Source organism: Geospiza fortis, unplaced genomic scaffold (assembly GCF_000277835.1).
Source record: "Geospiza fortis unplaced genomic scaffold, GeoFor_1.0 scaffold102, whole genome shotgun sequence".
NCBI lineage: Eukaryota > Metazoa > Chordata > Aves > Passeriformes > Thraupidae > Geospiza > Geospiza fortis.
This window is the reverse complement of record NW_005054373.1, coordinates 1,901,835-1,915,696: the sequence shown is the minus strand read 5'-3', so window position 1 is coordinate 1,915,696 and position 13,862 is coordinate 1,901,835. Positions and strand designations below refer to the sequence as shown.

The window sequence follows — 13,862 nt, the reverse complement described above, 5'->3', positions numbered from 1 at the left end:
GCTGATGGTCCTGGGGAGGCTTCTCCCAACTTCCACACCCTGGAGATGCTGCCAGGCCAGCAGAGCTGTGTCCCCAAGGCCACCCTGCAGCCCTGGAACACCAATCCTTTGTCCTTGGGCAGCCTGAGAGCTTCCTGAGCTCCTCACGGGGCTCAGGAGCTCATGCCCATGTGCCATTCACCCTCCCAGTCCCACCCAGCTGCGACCACAGGGTCTGCTGAGCTCTAAGGGCTCTGAACCTGATTTTTCACAGCGCTCTGCTCCTCCCCTGGAGCAGAGCAGATGGATCCCAACAGCCCCAATCCATGATGGACATTGTTCACATTCCAGGGGACAGCCAGAGGTGTTTCCTTTCCAGCTCAAACAACAACAAAACCGGGGGGAGCACCCCCAAACTCCTCATCCCGAGCTCAGCACACACAGGAGAGGCAACAACTCCTCAGCATCCTTCAGTCCCATCCCAGCAGGATCACATGGAGAACATTATCTACCAACTCTTGGAGGCACTTCACCTCCAGTCTGGAAGCAATTCAGCACAGCACAGCTCATTAAACTCACTCAGGTTTATGATTAAAGAGGCAAAATGGAATTGCACTGAAAGGCAGGACAGGCACAGCGCAGCCTGGAGGAGAAATGGGATTTCAGGGAGCACAGAATCACTGGGATCAATCCCCCAGCACAGGATCAGAACAGAACTGATCACCAGTCACACAGCTGACCTGGAAATATTTTTTTCCCCCTGGTTTTGTTACACAAAGTCAAATATTTGCTTTCCCCAAACGATTTATTTTGTAAAGTGAATAAAAGGGGTTTAAGGGGGGGATTTATCACCACCCTCTGTCTCAGATGTCTGTCCTGATGGAACTCTGAAGATGACAAATGGAATGGTACCTATGGAGATGTCTGGAGATAAATCAGATTGAAAGGAAAAGGAGACACAGAGTTCCCTTTTCCCTCAAATCCACTGCCCATTTCAGAGTTCCCAGAGCAAGGCACCAAGCTGCCCTCAACTCCAAATATTCATAATATAAAAACACCTAAAAACATCCAACAAACAACTGCTTTCCTTGACCAGTGTGTCCTCTAAATATTATATATGATGTCTAATGAGAAAAAACTTGTTAGAGTAACGAGCTCCAAGAACTTCACTCCCTTGAGGACCACAGCAGGGACACAGGAGCCAGCACCTTGTGGTGGGGCACTGCAGCCAACAAGGACTCCAAGTCTCAATCTCCTGTAAATCTCCAGGAACAACAATCCCTTCCCCTGCAATACAAGAGGATTTTCAAGTGCATTTCTTCACAAAGCTGTGAGTCCTGAAGGGACCATGAACTCATCTGTGCTGACCTCCTGCACCGCCCCAGCAATCCCATTTCCTCACTCACCCCACTCCATAAAACCCCAAAATGACATAAAATCCTAAAACTGGGGTTCTGGCTGAGCAGCCTCCCGTGCAGGGCTAGTTTGAGGAGCAGCAGGGGACAGCAAATCCTCTGTGGCACTTCCATCACAAAGGCTGGGCTGTGGCCAAGGCAGAAAGTGCTGGGGTTTAGCTTCCAGCTCGGATTCTCACTCTATCTTATCCTTTTGTTTCCAAAGTTTTCTCTTTCAAAACGATCCCAGTGCATAAATACCAAGTCACTCCATTTATTTTAGCTTTTTCTTCAGAAATGCAGTAGATTAAGAGCTTTTCAATCTCTTGCTCTCATTTTTTTAGCCCTTTTTTTTTATACTAACTTCTACTTTTTGACATCCTTTGGAAAAGAAAAATAGGACCAATTCCACCCGGTTTGGTAAGGGACACGAGGCTTCCCTTCACACCCATCCCAGCACCCCAGTGACCTTTTGGAGTTCATCCTGCCCTTCCCAAAGGTTTTATTAATTCCCTTGGCAGTGCCATGGGGAGCAGCCCCTGCCTCAACCCCAGTTCCAGCTGCATCCAAGCCCATTGCATTTCCATGGGCTGAGCTTTGCAAAGCTCCCAGAGCACAGCTCCTCCATCACCACCCTGCCTTCCCTAGCCTCGGGGTCGCCAAGGAGGGGATGGAACAAGAGCAGGCCAAGCTCACTGAGCCCAAGCACCAACCTCCCTGATGAGGAGGATTTTTCTTTCAGATGTCTCAGCCAGTTTTGGATCCTTTGGTGTGGCTTCAGCCTGTAAAACACTAATTGTTCTCCTCAGATACACGGTCAGCCCTCCAGAAAAACACCCGGCTTTATTCCAGCTACCTTTGTCAAGCAAATCCTTCAAGGATGAGGCAACTTTTGCTTGACCTCCATTTAACAAGTGTCCACCAGAGCTCACATTTGCCTCCAGAACCACAACTGGAACAGTTTACTGGGGCTTTCTCCTCCCCTGCAGGAAAGCAGAGACATCAAGTGATGCTTTACTCAGCTGTGAAGTCCAATCTGAGCACTGAAGCCACAGCTGCTTTTCTCAGTGTTCTCCAAGGAAAACACAAAATTATCCATTAGTGCAGGGCACTGGGAGCAGAGAATTTGGGACCAGCCATCACTCAGGAGCAGCTCTCCAGGAGCACAGGCACCAAGTGGGAATTGCTAAATAAAGTCCTCACGTTTCATTAACAAAGAGCCCTCGGCTCCTTTAGCCGGCAAATCCGGCTCTTAGGCCGAGTCATAACAATCCATAAAACTGACTCTGAGCTTTCCAGCAACTCCTGCAGCTCTGAGGAACAGGCTGAGCAGGCAAACCCGAGTCACCACAGACAGAAACGCGTTACTCCAGCGAGAAATGAGTTACCACGAGTCAGGGCTACCAGTGCCACCCCATTACTCAAGCCAGGCCAGCTGCTTTCATTCCCACCCAAGCCTCAACCATCAAAGGCTCCGACAAATCCCGACTCTTCCCAACTTTCTTGCCCACCCAACAGCTATAAACATCCAGCGAGCCTCTCTGGTGAGTAATGGGAACAGAATCTGCTCCATGGCCGCGCTTGCGCTCGCCGGGGGCTCTCTGGTGGATTTGGCCTCGCGCAAACGTGCAACGTGATGTGATTTCCCACAAATGTTCCTGCCAGCGGGGTTCTGCGCTCATCCCCAGCGGCTGGGGAATAAACAAAGGAGCAAAGAACACCAGCGAGGCTCAGCACTGCGTTTGGGATTGGAAAATATCCGCGGAGGATGAGCACGTGACGGGAGCGGGGCCGATGCACAGGATCGGCTTCCCCGTGTTGGGAAAGAGGGAGAATTGGCCTTGATTCCCTCTCTACTTCTGCAGCCTCGTTTAGGAGAGGAAACAGAGGTAACAATTCGTAAACCAATAAAATCCCATCTGAAAACCATCCCAGAAATTGGTCAAGCGCTTCCCAGCTCGCCTCGGGCGCTGCGGTGCCGGCACACGCCAGAACTGCGAGCTGATGAAACGGGTGGGGGGCTCGGGCTGACAGGAGCATGAAAGGATTTCAGACACTCGAGCCACGCGGATGGCTCGGGTCACACATGGGGCTGCTCCTCCTGACAGGCTTCATCTGGGATCAGGAACAGCTGGGAAGAGGATTGAGTTACACGGGGAGAGCACAACCGGAGCGGCGGAGACGCCCAGGTGCTCATCCGGACAGAGATCCCAAGTTTTCCAAGGCCTCCATGAACCTCCAGTCCCTCTGCATAACAAAATCCCTTTTTCCAAGGGCCCTTACCACGAGCTCTGGGAACAACTGGAATAAAGATGCTGGATTTTCCAAGGCCTCCATGAACCCCACAATTCACTCCATACAAGTATATCCATGTTTCCAAGGGTCACCACTTTCAAGTTTCACCATGAGCTTTGGGAAGAACTGGAATAAAATTCCCAGGTTTTCCAAGACCTCCATGAACCTTGATTCACCCTGCACAACAATATCTCTGTTTTCAAGGGCCCTCACCACATTATCCAGGAGCAACAGGGAATAAAGATTTTGGGTTTTCCAAGGCCTTCAAGAATCTCAATTCACTCTGCACAATATCCCTGTTTCCAAGGTTCCACCACCTCTTCCTGCAATTAAAATCTGAGATGCCAGGGAGCAAAATACAGAGGCCAGACCTTCAGAAGTAAAATTCAAATGCAAGCACAGCACAAATATTCCAGCATTAAAACCTTTGGAAGTGGCATTCAACAGGAAAACAGCACAGAAATGCAATGAAAGAAATGCAGTACCTGGTGCAGGTGTTCAGGAGGGGAATTCCCACACTGTGGAATCAATAATCCTGCCTGGAAAAAGAGAGAAGGAAAATTAATATTCTGTTAAAATTTAAAATAAAGATATTTTCTAATTGAACAAAATAAAGATAATTAATTCATTAAATCTGTCAACACTTAGATTTATTAAGTAGTAGAGACTTTGGGGTTGTATTTTTCTTTACACCAGGAACTTCTGATAATAAGAATAATAATTTTGAATTACTATTAATAGTTAATGATTATTAATAATTATTAATAATTCTAACTCCTTATATTCTCCAGAAATAGTTCATTCTAACAAATAAAAGGCTTGGAAGAAAAATATGGAACAGTCACAAAGGAATCCTTTCATATGGAAGTTACATGGACAGGTTCTTCCAGCAGCTGATTCCTTCAGGCACCAAATCAGGGAATTTTTTGGGAGTATAAATATAAGGAATAATCACACATCTCACTTACTCCACAGAACTCTGGAAAAACCTTCAGGAAAGACCATTTTATTTTCATTTTCTCAGTTAAAAAAAAAAATCAACTGCTGAACACCTAAAACTTCAGGACATGCTTGGCCTCAATGATCTTAAATATCTTTCCTGATCTAAATGATTCTGTAATTCCATTCTTGTCATTCCCAGTGATCTCCATTGGCACTGATGGCTTAACAACCAGTCAGGCTCATTAGAGCAGCAAGAACAAGGTCCAAAATCCAAACGCCACTAAAATCCCAACAAATCCTCATCCATTAGAGCCAACATTGGCATTTCTTGTCTCTCAAGTGAGAGGACACATCCCTGGAAGTGTTCCAGGGCAGGATGGACAGGGCTTGGAGCACCCTGGGATGGTGGAGGTGTCCCTGCCATGGCAGGGGTGGGACTGGAGGAGTTTTAAGGTCCCTTCCCACCCAAACCATTCCATGATCTCACCCAGAACCACAGCTCTTGGGAAACGAGCCAGAATCCCCCTCCATTCCCTCATTTATTACAAATCCATGATTTTTTGGAAACAACTCCTGATTTCTGAGTGTTCAGGGCTGGCAGAGCTGCAAATCCTTTGGACTCAGAGCATCCATGGGGGAATCCCCAGCCGACCTTTGCTCCACACCCACCCAGGGAACACTGAGGGCAGGGCAGCTCCCACCAGGCTCACAAACACATCCAGAGGGGAACGTGCCTCCCTGGCCCTGCCGACCACCAGGGAATTCCCTGTCAGAGCATCCATGGCAAAGCTGCTGCACAACAAACAACACAAAGCATCCCCTGAAATCACAGCCAGGGCTTGCAGTGCTCCAAGGAATGCTCAGGATATAAATATTTATGGGGCTTGATGAGCTGCAGCCCTGCAGCTAATGAAAGCAAGGCTGGAGCAATGGGCCTGGACTGTCCTCTGCCCAAAAGGAGGAGGATTGGGGTGTAAATGTTGCTGCTCCATGAAACAATTCCTGCTCCATGGCAGGGCCAGCACACAGGGCACACCAACAGCAGGGAATCTTCCCCTGGAGCTGCAGAGGGAACTCGGCCAAGCCTGGGCCAACAGTGCCCAGGTGTGCAGATGTCACCACAACACCTGGACTGGGCTAATCCTGAGCACAGCTGGGATTCCAACCCCATTTCCCTTGGTTTGAACCTTGGCCAAGGCACAGACAGGGAGGAAAACCCTTCTGGGAAGGGTGGGTGGCACCCAGGAGGTGAGCACAGGGAACCCTCCTGCACGGGGTCAGCAGGGGAAGGAGGGGATTCTTCCCTTCTGTCCTGCTCAGGTGAGACCCCACAGGAGCTCCAGCTCTGGGAACTCCAGCATCAGGACGTGGAGCTGCTGGAGTGAGTCCAGAGGAGGCCAAGGAGATGCTCTGAAGGATGGAGCCCCTCTGGAGCCAGGCTGGGAGAGCTGGGGGCGTTCAGCTGATCCAGGCAGAGCTCAGAGCCCTTCCAGAGCCTCAAGGGGCTCCAGGAGAGCTGGAGAGGGACTGGGGACAAGGGATGGAGGGACAGGACACAGGGAATGGCTCCCACTGCCACAGGGCAGGGATGGATGGAACATTGGGAATTAGGAATTGTTCCCTGGGAGGGTGGGAGGCCCTGGCACAGGTGCCCAGAGCAGCTGTGGCTGCCCCTGGATCCCTGGCACTGCCCAAGGCCAGGCTGGACGGGGCTTGGAGCAGCCTGGGATGGTGGAAAGTTGGGAATCCTCATGGCAGGAGCTGGACTTGAGGACTTTCACAGATCCCACGCAAGCCATTCCACAATTCAGCCACTGGGGAATCTCCTGATCAAGCCCACAATAATTCCTATGCCTGATTTTCCATCCCAGTTCCAGGATGTGGGGGTGGCACCTTCAGGAAGCCAAACTCCCCCCAAGTCTGTGGAAGCCCTGGGAGACTCCTGAGTGCAGAACTGCAGCTGTGAGCAGCACCAGCCCTCAGTGCTGCACACTCCCACAGGGAACTCTTGCAGACACCCTGCCCTTCCCAGCCTGGCCAGTGTTATCCCAGGAATTCCCTAAAAACATGGAATTTTCTTTTCCCATGGCATTCCATCCCCCCTCAAAAAACAACCTGGATAAGAACTGTCTGCCTTGAACCCATGGGAACTTCAAAGACGAAAAGCTGCTCATCCCAGCAAATATTTCCTCCAGAGTCTCCCAGATGTCTGATAAATTCATGGATTCTCCCAGCCATTCCCAGCTGGAGGATAAACTCCTCCTGAAACTCCTCCAAAAAGATCAGGGAGTGAGATCACAAAAAAAAAAAACCAACCCCACCATGTGGCAGCAGCTCTGGCCACGATGGCTTTCCAAGGAAATCAAAGCTCCCTGCACGTTCCACTTGCTCTGGATGCACTCTGGGAACAATCAAAGCCACATTTGGTGGCATTTCAGTGGCGGCCACTCCAGCAGAATTTAGGTCAGCCTGATCCTCCCAGCAGGAGCTGGGGGAGCTTCCCAAGGGATTGAGGATCAAGGCAGTGTTTTTATAGAGCAGCAGGCAGCCAGCACCTCCTGCAGCTCCATCCTCTCCCAAAGCCTCCACGAGCCAAGACTTACACTTGGAAAAGGTTCTGAGCCCCTTGGAAAAACAGGGCTGTGCCCTCATCCAGAGGGAAGGATGCACCTGCACTTCCCCCTGGCACAACCAGCACCCCAGGGATCCTCTCCTGCCAGGTGGGGACATTCCAGCCCCTCCAGGAGCCACCAGCTGAGCTTCCACCATCCCCATTTCAAGCAGGGAATCAGGCACAGGAAGTTTTCTGTGGCACTCGATTTAAGCAGGACCATCTTTGCTGGCTGGGAGCGAAGCTTTTCATCCCAGTTTTTTTGGGATTAGGGCTCAGGACATGGTTCCTCTTGGCTGCATGGAAGGAACTTGATGTTTTCTGCCCAAATAGTCCACGGGGACTGGGATTAATTCTGGCAATATTTGGTGGAACAGAATCCCAGGTCCAGCATGATCCCTTAGCTGCCTCCAGAGGGATGGAGGGAGGCAGACTGGTGGGAGGGGGAGCCTTTCCTATCCAAAAACCTCATGTTTTGACTCCATTCCATTCCAAAAAGGGAAAAAAAGCCTCCACCACCAAAGGAACAAACCCTCAGCCTCCAAGGTCTTGTTTTCATTCCTGTGTGGAACTCAACCACTCCGGCTCTGTACAAAGCCCAGATTTTGTTTTCTGGGCATTTTTAACTTTCCCTCCACCAGCATTCCCATTCCATAGAGGTGGAGCTCCCTGCAGGAGGGATTGCTCATGCAGGGATCAGTTACCTGTTTGCCACAGGGATATAAAACCCTCTGGTTTTAAAGACAATTCCTGAATTTTAGCCTCCATAAAGACAAAAGAATTCCAGGAGAACACTGTCCTCTCTTCCTGCAGCTTCCCCTGGCAAAACTGGGATCCAGCTCCATCCCATCAGAGCCCCTCAAAACCAAGGATCAAGTAGCTGCATCCACATTCCCACCCTGGATTTAGCAAACTTTTCCCATCTGCATCATTCCATGCCCATTTTGTGGGTTTATTCCCCATCTCTCTGATGCAAAATCTTCTCCAGAGCCTGCAGCCTCCCTGGATGAGCCATTTATCTCCAAACCCAAATAAAGAGCATTTTTAGGCAGGGCCATTGCATGGGAAAGATGCACTTCGAGTGAACAGCTTGAATTAACGAGCCAGTAAAACTTAAATTGACCTTTTTTGTAGTTCTTGGCATTAAAGGGAGCATCAAACTTCCCTTTTTTATTGTTGGAATGGCAGAAATGGGTGAATAGAGCTCAGTTATGGTATCAAGTGATGCATTTCAGGTTTGCTGTCAAACAAATAGAGATAAAACCCCCCTTTTCTCTGGGAGAGCCTTTTACTGACTGATAACCAGGATAATTAGATTTTAACTGGGCTGCCCACAAAGAAGCAGCATTCCAACCATCCCCTGCCTCCTTCCCAGCTCAAAAGGCTTTGCAGGGAGAAGCAGGAACCATTAAAACCCCATTTCAACAGAATCCTTGTGTTTCCCAGAGCAAGGCCATTAAAAGATGCACTGATACCTCCAGGATTGGGTTCCTCCATTTGGGGAAAATGGGATGTTCATTTATCAGGGCTGTGCTGCAACCTGATCCTAAATAAAATCCATTTATTTCCACATTTGCTCCAGCTGAGGCCGGGATGCTGAGCCAGCTGTGCTGCAGATGTGCAGCTCCTGCACCCCTGGCAGTGCCCCCAGTGCCACCCTGGGCTTTTGGGGACTCTTCCTGCACATCCCAGGGGAAATCTGGCCTCAGCAGGGAGAAATGGAGCTCAGCAGCATTTGGAAAAGCTGCCAGGACCTGGATGCACACAGGACGAGCCAGGTCCTTCCCCTCCCCAGCTCTTCATTCTCCACTTCTCTCCCTGAGAGCCCCGAGCACTCCAGGTGTCCATAAATTCATTGTTCAGCCTCCCAGCCAAGGCTGGGGTCAAACCCTGGACTCATTTCACTCATTGCACCCAACCCAGCAGTGCCACCCGGGCAGGGACACTGCCCCTCCCTCGGGGACAGCATTCCCAAATCTCTGCCTCCAGCACCAAAGTTCTCCACCAAACATGGGATTTCTATTTGTCCACCCCTCAAACTTTTTTAAAATTTTCAGTTAGGAGGGAAATGGATGCCTTGGGATAAAGGGGCAGAATTTTCCAGTTAGGAAAACAAACCAGCCCAGCCATCCCCATTTCCTAAAGCAGATGACAACCCTGGAGGCACCAGCTCCTGCTTCCCCTTTCCACAGCTCCCATCCCACTTCCCTCCAGTGCCAATTCCCAAATCAGTGCCCTCTTCCCACCAGCAGCCCCTGCAGGAACAGCAAAGGAGCTCCTGAAAAAACAGATTTTTTTTTTCCAGGGAAACCCCTCCTTTTTTTTTTCCCCTAGGAAAAGCACGGATACAAGCACTTGGTGAAGAGGTTCAAGAGTGCAGCCAAAAATTCCAGGACCTCTAAATCAGGTTTATGAAGCTCTTCAAACACCTGACAGGTGAAGGCAAGCCCACAACTGAGTCAGAAGCTCTCAAAAAAAATTTAAAAGAAATTTTAAAGGCTGAGCTCAACTGCTCTTTAATCCTAGAAATATTCAGACCCTGTGGTCACGTAAAGGAGCTTTAAAATTCTCCAGGTATCCAATATTCCGCTTCCAGTCAGGTTTATTTGGGAGAGATCTGCAGCTCAACCCCTGTTTCCAGATTCCATCAGATCCCAGGGGACGCGCAGGGAAGCAGATCCTGCTGTGCCCTCCTGCCAGGGACAAATCGCGACAGGAATTCCTGGCTCTGGTGCTCCACAGCCCTTTGCTCATCCCAGCCATGACAATTCCCCCAGGAGCAAACAGCCCAAGGAGGATCCCTGGCCAGGCACGGGGCCGTTTTCCCCTTAATTAGCCCCAAAGCGGCGGCACCTGCGCAGCCCGGGGGGTTAATTAGTTAATTAGAGGGGCGGGGCCGGGCGCTGATGAGCCCAAGTGGTTCCAGCTGGGAGCGGAGCACGCTCAGCTGGGGAAGGAAAGCAAAAGCGGCTTTCAAACAAAAGGGAGGAAAAGCATCCCAAGGCCGAGAGATCCATGGAAATCTCGCAGCAGCTTCCCGAGGCTCTGGCTCAGCCCCAGCCGCTGCTTTTCCTGCACAATTCACAAGGACTCCGCTCCAGAGGGAGCACAAAGCGCTTTTGTTCCCCTTGTCCAGATGCGAGGAGCGGGGGAGCCGGAGCGGGGCAGGTCAGGGCGGCACAGCCTGGGATGGAGCCGCTCCTGCTCCCCCCAAAAACCCCAGCGTGCAGGGGAAGCATCCGAACAAACCCAGCCGTGTGCAGAGAGCAGGACGGGTTAGAATTCGGGGTTTTATTGCAAGAATAATTACAAAAAAAGAAGATTTTTAGCGGCAGAATGTTGTGTCGTTCCAAAGGGGAGCAGAGGGATAGCAGAGACGCCCGCCCCCCAAAAAAATTCGCATTCCAGGGACGCTGCCCAGGCGGAACTCACGGGACACAAAGAGAGGAATAAAAGAGGAAAACAACAAAACCCAGCCCAACAACAGCCAAATATTCATTACAGCTAAAATTTATAAAAAAGAGGGGGATTAAGAGGAATCACAGCCGTACCTTGGGGTGCCAGCGGAGCACAGGAGCACCAGGGATGAGGTTTGGGACAAACGGAGAGGAAAGCAGAGCGGAGCAGGGAGCATCCCGTGAGGCAGGAATGGTTTCCATCTCCTGAGCCTTCCCAGCCCCAGGGCTGAGGGGCTGGCACCGAACCCTGCTCCGAGCACAGGGGAAGGAGCAGGACGGGCTTTGCATCCCACACAGCTCCGGGCTCGCCTGACTCCGAGCAGGAACCCCGGCGCAGCTCAGCCTCCCTCCCGCGCATCCCGGGAAATCCCAAATCCAGCTCCAACAGCGGCGGTCTGGGGACACAGAGGGGACACAGAGCTCCCTGACCTGCTGGGGACACATAGACCTCACTGACCTGCTGGGACACAGAGGGGACATACACCTCACTGACCTGCCGAGGACAGAGGACACACGCCTCAGTGCTGAGCTCCGGCGCTGGAAGATGCCCAAAGTTCCAAAAGAGGCGACAAAATTTCCATGGCGCCTCATCCCCACAACCCAGGTGGTCGCCAAGACCTCTGCGGCCCCTAAAGAAGGGGAAAATCCTCCTCTAATTCACTTACTGTCCCTAAAAACTCAAAAAGGAGGAATAAACGCCACCAAAAGCTCTTCCCGGAGCAGAACCAGAATTTCTGGGCGGTTTCAATCCCGCAGGCAGGTGGGAAATGGGCTGGGCGGGCTCGCCCATCCCAATCACCCCAATCACCCCATAATCACCCCATAATCACCCATAATCACCTCCAGCTGCTCCTGGGCGATGATGGCCCCACCTGGGCAGCGCTGAGCACCTGGAGGCCACCAGGGAAGGGCATTGGAGCTGTTCTCTCCAGGGATGGGTTCCTCGTCCTTCTTCAGGGAGCTGAGCAGCTCGAGGGATGCTCTGCTCCTCCCAGCCTTGCTCACAGAATCCCTGGCTGGAATTATCCCGTTTTCCAGGGGTTTTCTCCAAAAGAAGGGGGAAAGGGTCATCCCATCCCACCCCTGCCATGGCAGGGACACCTCCCACCATCCCAGGCTGCTCCAAGCCCTGTCCAGTCTGGCCTTGGACACTGCCAGGGATCCAGGGGCAGCCACAGCTGCTCTGGGAATCCATTCCAGGGCCTCCCCACCCTCCCAGGGGAGGATTTCTTCCCAAAATCCCACCTATCCCTGCCCTCTGGCAGTGGGAGCTATTCCAGTTGTCAAATTCCCGTTTTTCTCCCCACAGCCCTCCTGTCCCTGCACTTACCCCCTTTGCTGTCACACCTTTGTCCGTTCATTTGTTGTGTCCTTCCCACCTCTCCCAAAATCATCTTTTTTTTTCCACTTGGAATTTATTTCTAGCCCTGACATTCCTTTCATCCAAGCAGGCAGCAAACATTTAAAGATATTTATCTTCCTTTAGCAGCCTGGCTGTGCCTCATACGGCGTGGAATTGGAGAATTCCAGGTTTGGGCTGGAAAAGACCTTAAAACTCATCCCATTCTATGGGCAGGGACACCTCTCACCATCACAGGTTGCTCCAAGCCCTGTCCTGGAAATAAATTTGGAGTAAACTTGCTGAAAAGCAGGAATTTCATGAGGATAAGAGTAACACCACTCATTGCAGCAGAGAATATTCCTGTGGATTGTCCCAGCTGAAGTCCTCCCCTTACAGGGAACTTGAGCTCCTCATTTCTGTGCTGGGAGTGATTGGACTCTGTTAAATCTGCCCAAATTCAGGGAAATGGCATTTCCAGCATCCACAGGTTTGTCTGGAATGTTGTTGGATAAAGTTACAAAACACAGCCTGCTCTGCAGCTGAAAGTTTGGAGAAAAAAGTTCCAAACAGAGAAAATACAAATTTTTTTAAATGTGTGAACAGCTTCACCTCTCAGGGACAGTGCCACAGACTGTGCTGATGGTGTGACAAGAATTCCAGGGGAATTCCATGGAAAAATGGAGGTTTTCAGCACCCAAACCATCCCACTCCCAACATCTCAGCAGCGTCCTCAACCTTCCAGCCCTGCTGCCTCCTTGGAGAATTCCCAGCCTGTCCCTGTCAGGAGGGTTTTCCTTGGATCAGCTGTGGCAAAATTGAAAGGAAGAGAGGAGAAAGCTGAGCTGGAAGAGGAGGAGAAAAGGCTTTTTCAGGCACCAGGGATTTTCCAAGCTCCAAAGGCTCCAGAGCTCTGCCCACCCAAATCCCAGTGTCTTCTCCCAGTCCATCCCAGTTTAACACCCTGGAAGTGCCCTGGGAGCTCTGCCTCATCCTCCTCCCTTTCCAGGTGGAAATCTCTCTGTGGAATGACAAAGCTCTGGTGTGGATCTACCTCTCCCTCCTCCCTTGGGGACAGCCAGGGATCCATCAGCAGCGGCAGCCAGGAGACAAAATGCCTTGCTGGAAGTTTGGGAAGGAGGAGAAGTGGGCAATCAGTGACTGATGTGGGTTTCTCCCATCTCTGGAGCCTGCAGAGGTGAGAAAACAGAACAAACTGCAAAGGGAGGAGCTCTGGTGTGAGAGCACAACGGGGCTGGGGGAGATTTCCAATTCCATCTGCCCTTGGATAAAGGCAGATAATGAAATACCTCTGGAATGAGGAAAAATATTTCCAATGTGATGGAAAAGCTGTTAGCAGGGGGCAGCAGCTGCAGGGGTTTTATCTCCCTCGCCAGGACAAAGGTTCATTAATCATCTGGCACTGCTTTATGCACCCATCTTATCTTCCCAAAGCTCCCCGTGCTCCCTCCCAGGACACCCTGGAGCAGCACTGGAATATTGATTCCTGTTCTTGTGTCCATGTTCTTCTCTGGGGTTGCTGAGTTGTTCGGGGAGATGGGAACACGGGCATGGCTCTGCCCCAAAGTGCACCAGAGCATTTGGGATAAAACTGGAAAATCCTTTTAATAACGAGGAAAAAATCTCACAATCATGGGATGGGGGGGAAGGGACCTTAAAGCTCATCCAGTCCCACCCCTGCCATGGACATATTTCACTATCCAGGGTGCTCCAAGCCCCTCCAGCCTGGCCTGGATCATTCCAGGGATGAGGCATCCACAGCTTTTCCAGGCAACCTGTTAAAATCCAGGGCCTGCAGGAAGGTGGGATATAAGGCCACAAGC

General features: G+C 51.1%; 1 long non-coding RNA gene across 1 annotated transcript in view; it reads right to left on the bottom strand.

The window, feature by feature from the left end:
• The window catches only part of LOC115948309, an 87,951-nt gene that overhangs the window by 64,279 nt on the left and 9,810 nt on the right, over window positions 1-13,862 (bottom strand). The window contains exon 2 of the long non-coding RNA XR_004082140.1: window positions 4,154-4,207. This is a non-coding gene — a long non-coding RNA (uncharacterized LOC115948309). The remainder of the gene's footprint in view (window positions 1-4,153; window positions 4,208-13,862) is intronic.